Here is a 14,059-nt window from a genome sequence, read left to right on the forward strand (position 1 = left end):
AGATGAGTTGTGATGTTCGATCTTGAATTCTTCACAAAGCTCCTTCATCATTTTGTTATTCAAATTTGACCCATTGTCAGTGATTATCTTGCTAGGAATGCCGTAGCGACAGATGATGTGATTCTTGATAAACCTGACGACAACTTGTCTTGTAACGTTTGCATATGAAGCTGCTTCAACCCATTTGGTGAAATAGTCTATAGCTACCAAGATGAAGCGATGTCCGTTGGACGCTTTTGGTTCGATCATTCCAATCATGTCGATTCCCCACATGGAGAAAGGCCAAGGGGAAGAGAGTATGTTGAGAGGAGATGGTGGCACATGAATTCTATCGGCGTAGATCTGGCATTTGTGACACCTCTTTGCGTACTGGTAGCAATCTGACTCCATTGTCAGCCAATAATATCCTGCTCTCAGTATTTTCCTTGTCATGGTATGTCCATTGGTGTGAGTACCAAAGGAACCTTCATGTATTTCTCTCATGAGTACTTCTGCTTCTTTTCTGTCAACGCATCTGAGCAGAACCATGTCGAAGTTTCTCTTGTACAGAACATCTTCATTCAAGAAGAATCTACAAGCTAACTTTCTTAAAGTCTTTCTATCTTTCTTTGATGCCCCAAGAGGGTACTCTTGCTTTTGAAGAAAGTTCTTGATGTCGTGATACCACGGTTTGTCGTCGATGATTGCTTCTACTGTGAAAACATGAGCGGGCCTATCCAGGCGCATAACATCGATCCGAGGAATGTCATTCCAATGATTTATCCTAATCATGGAAGAGAGTGTGGCTAATGCATCAGCCAAGTTGTTTTCTTCACGAGGAATGTGATGAAAATCTACCCTGTCGAAGAATGGTAACAATCTTCTCGCGTAGTCTTTGTAAGGAATTAGCCCTGGTTGGCGTGTTTCCCATTCTCCTTTGATTTGATTGATGACCAAAGCAGAATCTCCGTATACATCCAAGTGTTTGATTCTTAGATCCACGGCTTCTTCGAGACCCATGATGCAAGCTTCATATTCGGCCTCATTGTTTGTGCATTTGAAAGTTAATCTGGCAGTAAATGGAATATGGGTACCCTGAGGTGTAACAATGATTGCCCCAATTCCTCGTCCATAAGCATTGACAGCTCCGTCAAAGATTAAGCCCCACTGGGATCCTATCTCAGGTCCTTCGTCTGGTAGTGGCTCGTCGTAATCTTTCATCTTGAGGTACATGACGTCCTCGTCCGGAAAGTCAAAACTGGTTGATTCATGACCATTGAGTGGGTGGTGAGCCAGGTGCTCAGCTAGAATGCTTCCTTTCACGGCTTTCTGTGCGTGATACTCAATGTCATATTCTGATAATAATATCTGCCAACGGGCAATTCTCCCAGTTAAAGCAGGCTTCTCAAATATGTACTTGATTGGATCCATATGAGAGATTAAACAAGTAGTATGTCGGATCATGTACTGGCGGAGACGCTTGGCAGCCCAGGCCAAAGCACAACACGTCTTCTCGAGCATGGAGTAGCGGGATTCACAGTCAGTGAATTTCTTGCTCAGGTAGTAGATGGCATGTTCTTTTCTCTTCGTCTCGTCTTGCTGTCCAAGGACACAACCCATGGAGTCTTCTAAGACGGTTAAGTACATTATCAAAGGTCTTCCTTCCACTGGAGGAGACAAGATGGGTGGTTCGAGCAGATATTCCTTAATGCTGTCGAACGCTTTCTGACAATCGTCTGTCCAGACGCAACTTTGATTTTTCCGTAGAAGTTTGAAAATAGGAGCGCAAGTTGCAGTCATGAGATATATGAATCTCGAGATGTAATTCAGACGTCCAAGAAATCCTCTAACTTGTTTCTCGGTTCTGGGTGAAGGCATTTCTTGAATTGCCTTGACTTTGTCTGGATCTACTTCAATTCCTCGTTTGCTGACGATGAAACCAAGGAGTTTTCCTGAGTAGACACCAAAGGTGCACTTGTTGGGGTTCAGGCGAAGCTGAAACTTTCGTAAGCGTTGAAATAACTTTGTCAGATTATGTATGTGATCTTCTTCATTTTCTGATTTGGCAATCATGTCGTCCACATAGACTTCCACTTCCTTATGCATCATGTCGTGGAAAAGCGTAGTCATGGCCCTTTGATAAGTTGCCCCTGCGTTCTTTAGTCCAAAAGGCATAACACGATAGCAGAACGTGCCCCAGGGGGTGATGAAAGCTGTTTTTTCCATGTCTTCAGGTGCCATTTTGATTTGGTTGTATCCTGAAAATCCGTCCATGAACGAGAAAACTTTGGATTTTGCTGTACTGTCTACCAACATATCAATATGTGGTAAAGGAAAATCATCCTTAGGGCTAGCTTTGTTCAAATCTCTGTAGTTGACGCACATGCGGACTTTTCCGTCTTTCTTTGGAACGGGAACAATGTTAGCTAACCACTGAGGGTATTCTGAAGTGACGAGGAAACCTGCGTTGATCTGCTTTTGAACTTCCTCTTTGATTTTCATGGCCATCTCCGGATGAGTTCTTCTCAATTTTTGCTTGACCGGAGGGCATTCTGCTTTTAATGGCAAGTGATGCTCCACTATACTGGTATCCAACCCTGGCATATCTTGATAAGACCAAGCGAAGACATCTGAGAATTCTTTGAGCAGCTGTATCAAACTCTCTCTGATCTCTGAACTGAGCGAAGCTCCAATCTTAACCTCCTTCCTGTTTCCATCGGAACCAAGGTTAATGATCTCTAGAGGCTCATTGTATGGCTGAATGGCCTCTTCCTTTTGTTGAAGTAACCGTGAAATTTCCTTTGATATTTCTTTGTCTTCTTCTTCCTCTGCCTCGAATACAGGAAACTCAAAGCTTGGAGAAGTCATACGGTCGCACGTTTCAACGGGGTATTTTATGATTAATCTGCATATGTGTGATAAGTTTTATTTAGACAACGAGGGAAGACTCGGTGTATGCAGTTAATGATTTTTTTGATGTTTTTTAAGGTTGTTTTTTAGGATTACCAATTTCCGAAAAAGAGAAAAGGAAAAACTAAACGAAGGAACAGAATGACATTTTTATTTATGGACAGTCATTTCTTGAAACAAAGACCCTATAAAACAAAACTCTATTGCTTTGGGCGAAGCAAAGAGGGACATTTTCCTAAGAAAAAGTAAAATGCAAAGCCCTATGAAACATCTCTTCACCCTGGGCTATGGTGAGAGGACAAAATAACGGTGAAAGTTCCTACTTAGGAGTGCGAACAACAGTTGAAACTTCAACAGCTGTCCAGTAGTGGCGAACCCCATTGTGCACTAAGTAATCTGGAACCTTAGGCTTAAGCTGGCCTGTGGTAGGTCTTGATTTACCAACCACTGTCTTTGCAACACTCAGACGATCTTCTTCTACTTCAGCAGACTGAGCTGTGTGAGCATACCCCTTTCCAAGTGGAGTATGTCGAACTTTCTTTTGAGGAAACTTCCAATCTTCTGAATGGAGAGACTCGTTGTCGGAGACACTTTCGAGATCATCCTCTTCTGTATTTTGGTCTTGCTCTTCTCCCAAGATGGCATTGACTAGATATGTGAACTCTAGATCCGTAGCCTCGGAAGGTGACTTGGGGATATAATCCTCAATGATGATTTCACCAGATGTTGATGAATAGCAAGGGTTATACATCTCTTTCGGCTGAGAGAGGTACTCATAATCAATGTTCCATCCAGTTGGAACAATGTCTTCAAGAGAGATTCTTGAACTTTCAGGAGCGGAGTATTTCACCATGTAGTCGAATTTTCCGCTTGGTTCTCCTAATGTATCCCAAGTCTCTTCGGGGATAGGAGGAACTTCTTCTGATGAACCATGACTTCTGGTGGTGAAGCTGTCAGTAACTTCATCACTGCTTGGTTGAGTCTTACTTTCAGATCCTCTAGTCGGATAACAGCAAAGTGGTTCAGACTCTGATAGGGAGATATATCCTGCTTTGTTAAGATAGGATAACCATTCCTCTTCATCGGTGTTTTCCGTACCGATGGTATTGACTGTTTGTTGAACAGGTTGAAGAAAACCTCCACTGCAGAAAGTTTCTTGAATGGGGAGAACTACCTCAATCCCTGGGATAGCTTTCGATGATGTCGGAAAGAATCCAATTCCCGTTCTGTTCTTGTTGTTGGTAGGAATGTTAATGTGCCCCCAACCACTGGTAGTGCCATCCTTTACAACTTGGATTGCATCTTTGTATGAAGAGATAGACGCTGCTTTCTCCTTTTCTTTGTCTAAGGAAAGTGCTTGGAATTTAGTTCCAACAACTTCTTTTGGTTCTATGTCGGAGAATGATGACAGGTTGCTGACGATTAGAGCTCGTTCTCCACATACGGTTACCAATTTGTCATTTCTTATGAACTTCAGTTTCTGATGAAGTGTTGAAGTAATTGCCCCAGCCTCATGAATCCATGGGCGACCTAGCAAACAACTGTATTGTGCTGGAATGTCCATAACCTGGAAAGTGATTTTGAACGTCTGAGGTCCAATAGTTATGGGAAGATCTACTTCTCCGAAAACTGACTTTCTTGATCCATCAAATGCTTTGACGATGACATGACTTTTTCTTAGAGGGTAATCTTCGAAAGATAATCTTGATAATGTTGATTTAGGCATGACATTGAGAGAGGATCCATTGTCTATTAGGACTCCCGTGAGTGTATTACCCATGCAGCCAACTGAGATGTGAAGTGGAAGATTATGGTCCACTCCTTCTTCAGGAAGATCTTCGTCACAGAAACTTAGGTTAGTTCCGGCGGAGATGTTGGCAACGATGTTGTTGAATTGGCTTATAGTAACACTTGGTTCTACGAAAGCTTGTTCCAAAACTTTCTGTAGAGCTTCCCTATGAGCTTCAGAACTCAATAGCAGGGAAAGAACAGAAATCCTAGACGGAGTATGTAGTAATTGATCTACAATGTTGTATTCACTCCTCTGGATTAACTTCAAGATCTCATCATTTTCTTTCGCTTGAACAGCATTGGTCGGATGATTGTCTTGCCTATGTGGTACTTCCTCCGAAGGTTTCTCCACATTTTCTGTTGTTCTGTTGAAGACTCGTCCACTTCTGGTGACTCGACTAACATCAGCAATGTTGACAACAGACGGTAATGGTATTTCCTTACCATTTTCAATGAATGTAGCGTTATACTTGTATGGTATAGCCTTGCTGGACTCATACGGTACAGGACCTGGTAAGTAGATGACTAGTGGTGCAACTGCTGTCTTCCTGCTATCATACTTAACTTGCATAGGTTCACCTTGATTAATTTGAGGAGATACGGTAAAGACTTCATCATCTTCTCTGTTGGCAAGAACAGTAATGGTATTGTCATCCATCAGCTTTTGAATGTCGTTGCGAACACGCAAACATCCTCGTGAATTTCTTCGACAGATTCTGCATCTACTGTAAGCGTGGAAATCTGTTCCAAAGTAGGCAAGTCCATTTAAAGTTTTGTGGAACCTGACTACCGATCCTTCAAGGTCTTCAACTTTGTAGATTTTGTATTCTCCTGGACATCCTTGAACCATGTTGATGTCATGTTCAGTTCTGACTTGGATATGTTGAATCCATCCCAAGTCCATTTGTTCTTGTAATGCAGCTTGAACTACGGCACATCCTTGATTATTCTTTGGACAAATTTCACATGTGAAGTAGTTGTGAGGTGGTACATGACCGTACCCAGCTTGTTTAGTGTGCATCTTGACAAGATTTTCCCCTATCTGACGAATGTCGTAGACTTGAATGACGTTGGGGCGTTGATCTATCAGATTTACTGAAGCTTCTTTGTGCTGCGGCAAAGGATTCGCTTGGACGTTTGGATTAGTATCTTTGAAGGATAGCATTCCGCTCTTCACTAATCGTTGGACGTCAATCTTGAAAGAGAAACAGTTCTCAATATTGTGACCTGGTGCCCCCTGATGATAGGGACAAGATTGGTCAGCCTTATACCATGGTGAGGAACTGTTTGTAGGATTTGGAGGACTTCTCGTCTGAATGAGTCCTTTTTCCAGTAATGTTGGAAACAATTCTGCATACGGCATTGGTACGGGGTCAAAGGCAGGATACCTTGGAGCCCGATTGTTGTAATTTGGAGGTCGAACCTGCTGCTGAGGTTGCTGCGACCTTTGTTGAATTTGTTGTTGCGAAACTTGAGGTTGATAAGCTGGCGCTGAGTTAACAACCGGAGTTATTGTTGCAACTTGAGGTTGGAATTTCTTCTTGATCTTGTGTAAGACATTACTGACATCTTGATCCTTTTTCTTCTGGAAAGAACTTCCATACTTCCTTGGACCAACAGAAGATTCTGGTTCTTTGTTCAAGCGTCCTTCTCGAACTGCTTCTTCTAAACGTACACCCATGTTTACCATCTCGGTAAAGTCACTTGGTGCACTTGCAACCATTCGTCCATAGTAAAATGGACTTAAAGTTTTGAGATAGATTTTTGTCATTTCTTTCTCTTCAAGTGGTGGACAAATTTGAGCAGCAACTTCACGCCATCTCTGAGCGTATTCCTTGAAGCTTTCTCTATCCTTTTGAGTCATGGCCCGGAGTTGATCTCTGTCGGGAGCCATATCCAGATTGTACTTATACTGTTTGACGAAGGCCTCTCCGAGGTCTCGAAAAGTACGAATCTCTGAACTGTCCAAGTTCATGTACCATTTGAGTGCAGCACCAGTCAGGCTGTCTTGAAAATAATGAATGAGCAATTGTTGATTACCAGTCTGAGTTGACATTCTTCGAGCGTACATCACAAGATGACTTTGTGGGCATGAATTCCCTTTGTACTTCTCGAATTCTGGTACTTTGAATTTGTGAGGAATCTTAACATTTGGAACCAGACAGAGGTCTGCAGCATTCTTTCCAAATAGATCTTGTCCTCGGAGAGTCTTGAGTTCCTTCTGCATTTGCAGAAATTGTTCCTGGAACTCGTCCAATCTTTCATACACGCCAGCGTCCTCACTGGGAGCGTGATGATATACTTGTCCGCCCTGTGGGGGAAAAGTATGCATAATCGGCTGTGGAGAAGCCATGACAGCAGATCTCGGTATCTCAGCGTTCTGTTGTGCGAAACCCATTGCCGTTGCTCTTGGAACTTCAATTTCCAGAGGTTTGTAACCCTCCGGTGGACGCATATCCATGGTGACTTTTGGAGCTTCAGAAGCTGGAGGTATGTACCCTTCTGGAGTAAAGTTATACGGCATGCCCCAAGGTCGATCAGGCGGCATGGTATACTGAGGAATAGGAGTAGAAACAATCTCGGAAACCACAGTCCTTTGTGGTTCTTCTGGCGTTGGTCGATTCTGCGCAACTACCAGGGCTTCTACCATACTATTGAGTCTTTCAACAGTACCTTTGAGAGTATTAATCTCTTCTCTGAGTTCTTCATTCTCTTGCTCAAAGTCTTCCATTCTTTTCTTGCGACTTGAACGAGTGTTGTATGGATGAGACAGCTTGAAAGTCTTGGTTCACCTCCTTCTCCTCCTCTCTTTCTGGAGAAAGGAAAGTGACTATTAGATCCGCGACAATTCTCGTGTCAGTGCGTACGACTAAAGCGATGCATGATATGCAATTAAGTTATTATTTTTCAAGGAAACACCATAATTACGTTATGAAACATCAAACTTTTATTAATTAAGCGAAAACGCCGTTTTTACACACTTTGAAAATGGAAATACAGAGAAACTGAGAGAAAGGACTCTAAAACTTTGATGATGAGCCGACTTCACGTTCTAACATCTTCTTCTGTTTCTTGAGCTGAGCGTTCTCTGACGTGAGCTGATCGATGATCCAGGAAGCAGGAGGGATATGATGAGAAAGTGACGATTGTGTCACTTGTCGATCGAGTACTTCAAGTAACTCATCCTTCCTTCTTAGGATGTTTTGAATTTCAACATTTTCCGTGTTGACAATTCGATACTTGTTCCTCCAAGCATTCCTTTCTTGGCATACCTTGTTTAATGCCGCTTGCAGTTTTTCAACATCGGTGGAGAAAAGGTAAATTGGTTCCCTTAGGGGAATAGGTTCTTGATGTTGATATGGCATCCTGAGCTTGAATGCTCTGACGCGTACCCATTGAAGGTAAGGATCCAGGGAGATGCAAAGATGTTTTCCTAACAATCTTCTCCCTTTGCTGTGAACAAGACGCCAGGCTTGGACAATTTCCTTCTTCAGCATGTTGCCATGATCGTCGATGTTCTTGAAGAACAGACCCTCCAATTGGATGTTACTTGGAATGTTTTTCATGGGATAGCCGTATTGACGACGGGCTAAAGCTGGATTGTAACTGATTCCTCCCTTAGTTCCAATAAGGGGTATGTTGGGGAAATTTCCGCAACTGAAGATGATCTTGGTTTCGTCGTTGTCAGGACTACACCACTCAATGTCTGTATGAGTGAGAGACATGATTTTCTGTGACCAGTAAAGGCCATCCCTCATGGTCCAGAAAGTGCTAGACTTTGGCAGGTGTGAAACGAACCATTCGTATAACAACGGTACGCAGCATGTGATTAATCCTCCTCGCTGCAGGTTTCTTGAATGCACAGAGTGATAAGCATCCGCAAGCAAGGTTGGAACTGGATTTCCAATTAAGAAGATCTTAATTGCATTGATGTCGACGAAATCGTTAATGTTAGGGAACAAAAACAATCCGTAGATAAGCAAAGCCAAGACTTCCTCAAAAGCGCTCATATCTTGGATGCTGACGAAGTACCGAGCTTGATCAAACAGGAATTTGGAGGGCAATCCTTCAAAGGAGTAGTTGCAGCAATGATAATGTCGTCAGGATTCTTTTCCAAACCGGAGTACGGATCTTGCGCGTACACGGGTATTTCAATCAGACGAGAGTACTCCTCTAACGTAGGCATGAGCTGATAATCTGGAAAGGTGAAGCAGTGATACGTTGGATCGTAAAACTGTACCAATGTGGGAAGGATTCCATCCACCATGTTGGTATTGAGCAAAGGCAGAAGTTTTCCATACTTCTCCTTGAAAGCCTGGGGGTTGACCACCAGTTTTCCGAGCTTTCCCAGTTCCTCGACCTGGGGAATCTTGAAGGTGTATTTCCTAGCTCTCTTTCTTCCATAATCCATGGTATAGATCCTTAAGTCCTTTCTCCGTTTCTCTCTTTCTATGAAGTTCAAAACGTTCGTTATTTAGTTTCCTTGAAAAACGACTCAAAAAAGACTCTTTTTGTTTTTAGTTTGTTTATTAATGAATGATGCATGAATGCACACACAAAAGTTTTAAACAAACATGGCGTTGAAGGGTATAGTGGTCATGAAGTCCAAACGCAATCCCCGCCCCAATGGTAAACTAAGGTTAAGGATTTTTGTACCTGTAGAACGGGTTCTAGGGGTCTCAGAGTTTTTGCTCAACCTTAAAGATACGTTGACTGGTATCTATAAGAGAGTTTTCTCTGAGTGTAGTATCTGCGTGACAATTACTTCCGTAATCACCGCTCTACGTCCTAAAAAAAGGCTTTAAGTGGGGTTAATGTGTTTCTAGGTCCTCCTGGTACAAATCAGTCTCGGAATGCAGTGGCGCAGTTAATCACAACCAGCCAGGCAAATCCCAAGAGTAGACTTGGAAACCAAGATTAGAGGGCCTTCACCGGGAAGACATCCTCCATCCTATCTTATGTTGCACTCAAATCCGGGTATAGGATTTCTCACCACAAGGGGGAATCAAGTTCTTTCCCGATACAGAATAAACAAAATAAACAAATATATATGCAACAAACACATGAAATGACACAGAGGTTAGGCAGGACCTCTCTTGTTTGAGGGGGAATTTGGCATCCCTAATTCCTCATTGGGGCTGGACCAGCAACAGGTCAACCATTGGTTTGGATGAAAAACCAAGGTTTTTAACACTTATATCCCCAGTAGAGTCGCCATTTTTCTGTGGTGTCGTTTTTTTTACCTCCCCGTTTCACTTGGGAGGACGGCACGCTAGACCCTTCACGCGAAATTTGGAAGGAGAATGCGCCCGTGGTGGGATGAATTTTATTTCAGTTCTTCCTACGATATCACACGAACTTTCTTATTTGTCCTACGAGTAGGAAAGGGGAAAAAAGATCTCAACTAAACCCTAGGAGTTTGCTAAGTGTGGGGATTTCACCTAGACTAGAAATTCTGGAGTCCGGGAGGTCGGTTATACATAGGGAAGTGTTTAAACACCCTACATATCTGTAGTACTCTACAGGAACCTTCTCTGTGTCATTGTGATTGTGTTTATTGCTAATGATTGGGAAAGTTTCTCCTTTGTGTTAGGAGAAGGAATTGATTTGATTTGAAAAAGACAGACAGACAGACAAACTGACTATTTTTGGTATTTTATTAGCTCGCTGAGATTCCTTGTGAACCTCATGCCTACATATCCCTAGTGGAAGTCAGAGCTTAATGTAGTTCGGGGAACTAACTAGGGAAATTAATTGTTTTTGGTGCCTTGCTTGAGGCTCAAGGTTGAAGCTTGGAATTAAATCTCTGTTTACAGTAAAGAGACATGAAATCATCTCTACAGAGAGGTATTTATACTATTCTACCACAAACATTTAAAAGTGTGACAGAATAACTGAATTCATTTCATTCAAGAGGGGGACCTTACTTGTGTGTGTGCAAGTATGCCAGTCAGATGCCTCTTAAATGAAAGAAAGATGCTCGTCCAAATTAGGGAAAGTGTACAAGTCTGGGGATGTGCCAGAGCATGTCTTTCAGAGTCCTAAATGGGAGACTTTGATTGAAATTGAAATTGAAATGTTTGTTTGTTTGAATGTGGTAGAGTAGTAAAAATATCTCTCTATAGAGATAAGCTATGTCTATCTACTGTATGAAAGATTTGACTTTAGCTGGCTTGTATGAGGCCCAAGCTTGAGGCTTTTTGATTGATTAATTAATATTATTGACTCTGGGAGATGACTCCACTGGGGATTAATTACAGGGTATTTTTGTGTTCTGTACAAAGCCCAGAATTGAGGCTGACTTTACTTAGGGAGACTCTATTTGTGTGCCTTGTACAAAGCCCAAGGTTGTGGCCAACTGTTGAGGATAATTGAATGAATGACTCTATTTTATGTGCCTTGTACAAAGCCCAAGGTTGTGGCTAACTCTAGCTAGGGAAAACATTATTTTCTGCCTTGTACAAAGCCCAAGGTTGTGGCGGACTCTTAAATAAACTGAGTATGGATGACTATATGGGGAAAGATCCTAAGTGTTAGGAATCTTTGACACATGAAAGTATGGTTTATCTGCCTTGTACAAAGCCCAAGGTTGTGGCTACTGAGTGATGAAGAACTCACTGGGGAGACTCTATTATCTGCCTTGTACAATGCCCAAGGTTGAGGCTGACTCTTGACAGGGGAGTTTTATTGTTTGGGTGCCTTGTATGAAGCCCAAGGTTGAGGCTAACTGTTTTTGTTGGTTTTGACTCTACTGAGGAGGTTTTATTTATTAAAAGACTGTTTTTCTTTGGAAGCTAACCCTTTCCAGGGATTTTGACTCAGCTGGTGAATTTGTCTGTTAAAAGACTGACTTTATCATGTTTTTGGAGACTGACCCTTTCCAGGGGTTTTGACTCTTTTTGGGGAAATTATCTCCTAAGAGAAATGAATCTTTATTATTTTTGACATTTATTAATTGACTTTGGAGGCTAACCCTTTCCAGGGGTTTTTATTGAAAATGAAAGAATGTGTGGAAGCTAACCCTTTCCAGGGATTTTTATTGAAATGAAGGAATGTGTGGAAGCTAACCCTTTCCAGGGATTTATTGAAATGGAGGTTGATTTTAATTGACTTTGGAGGCTAACCCTTTCCAGGGGTTTTTATTGAAATGGAGGTATGATTTGGAGGCTAACCCTTTCCAGGGATTTTTATGAAATGGATGGCAGAAAGATTATCTAATGGAGACTTCTTGTTTAAAGCCCAAGATGAAGGCTGACACAATGTTGAGGATGACCCAAAGCATGGATCCTAGACTTTGCTAAGGAAGATTGATGAAGATAAGGGTGACAGAGACTGTCCATGTCTCTCATTCCAAAAGGTGTACTCAATGCAAAATTGAGACAAACTTAGCTTGTTTAAAAGTCTGGTTTAAATTGGAAGAAACTCACCAGGGTAGGCTAAAAGGTGACTAAAGACCTGTTCCTATGTTTATAAGAAACCTGATGGGTCCTTGTATACAAGCTCAAGAGGAAGCTGTAAATGCTTTTAAGAAGCCTGTGGGTCCTTGTACAAAGCCCAAGAGGAGGCTAATCGAGGGTCCTTGTTATAGCACAAGAGAAAGCTATGTAGTTTTGAACTTATTTTGGCTCTAAGCAAATGGGTAAGAGGTTTCACCGGGAATAATTCCTCTTTGGGTGGATGTGTCCTATATTTTTGGATTCTATGGTTTTTGCCAAGATGTTTCACCGGGAATAATTCATCTTGGGGGTTTGAACTACAGATCTCTAATTAGGAAAGAGCCTTCACCGGGAAGACATTCTCAATCCTAGGCCATATTCCTATAATATATATATAGTTTGACTGTCCTAAGGTTTATACTCAAACGTAGTTCTAAACTAATATATATGCACAGTTTATGTTTGACAGTAATTTAAACAAAGACTGTAAATTGAAAGCTTGTAAAGCCTAACCTGGATGGAGTGGAGGCCATTGAAGAAGTATGTACAGAGCCTCAACAGTAATTTTTGTTGTTTTGTTGATAACAGTTGAATATATGATAAACAGTTAATGGTTTTTGAAAACAGAAGAAGTGAAGATGGACAAAGGTCACATAGGTATCTGAAGAGTTTCACCGGGAATAATGCCCTTCAAATACCAGAAGAATGTTTTGAAAACAGAAAGAAGATTTTGAAAATACAGTTTTGAAAACAAGCTAAGAAGAGAAGGTTTTTGGGACTTACACTCTATTAGAGGCCCAGTACTTTACAGTACTGGTGCAAAAGTAATTTGAAAAAAATGATTTGGAATGATGCAAGGTTTTGTTGTTTGAAAACCCTAATCATCCGTTTAATCAGAGATTGAAAACAATTTTGAATATTGACAAAAATCAACTTAATTAAGGCAAAGATGAAATCTATACCCAATTAAGACCTAAATAATTAGGGTTTTATCATAAAATTCTTCACAAAGTAATTAGGTTTAAACAAAATGAATATATATATTTTAAAGTATTTAAGAAAACATTTAAAACATACTATTTTAAACCTAATTAAAATACATGAAATAAATAATATTTTTTATGATTTTTTTGATTATTCACAAAGTAGGTATATTAAATAGCAAGTGTGTGAAAAATGAAGTGAAAATGATTTAATTTGATAAGTTTATTAATTGTGTGAAGTTTGTATAAAAAAAGAATAAAAATGGAGGCTAAAAAATTGGTTTGGCCCTAGAGAGGTTCGAACCCACGCCCTTCATGATCACATTTCAAAACTTAACCAACTGAGCTGCGCGCGCAGCTTGTTAACTATATACCCTCAATATATTATATTTTCAGATAAGCCAGGAAATTCAAATTTTACGCGCGCCATGTTCATCTTCTTCCTCGAGCTTCAGATTTTCAAATTCCTAACTCTCTGGTTTCTCAACTAAATGGCATGATGTAAACATCAATCTCACTCGTTTTTGGACAAGGAACATGATTATGGGCTCAGAATTCATTTATTCTAAGTGTAACTAACAAATTTCATTATGAACACGAAGAACACATAAACCCTAATTTTAAAATTAAATGATGCACAAGATGAATAAATGAATGATGATAGAGGGTTTTCAATCCTCTGATGATGCTGAACAAGATAGAATCGAGCTTTACCACTAAGAGTACTTAAATTAAAGAGGTGGAGTTCAGAAACTTACCTCTGAAAATGGAGGTCGTGAGGATGATGGAGAGCACCTGGGCTTGAATGAATGATCTCAATAGCTTCCCTGAGACTCAATGATGCTAACTGAATGCTTATTACAGCCTGAATCCTTCTGAATTGTTCTATGGACCTCCCTCGATTTCAGCTTCAAGTGAACATGGAGGGTGTTGATTCTTGAGTTACAGATGAGCTGCAGC

The sequence above is a fragment of the Vicia villosa genome, linkage group LG7, assembly GCF_029867415.1.
Source record: "Vicia villosa cultivar HV-30 ecotype Madison, WI linkage group LG7, Vvil1.0, whole genome shotgun sequence".
NCBI lineage: Eukaryota > Viridiplantae > Streptophyta > Magnoliopsida > Fabales > Fabaceae > Vicia > Vicia villosa.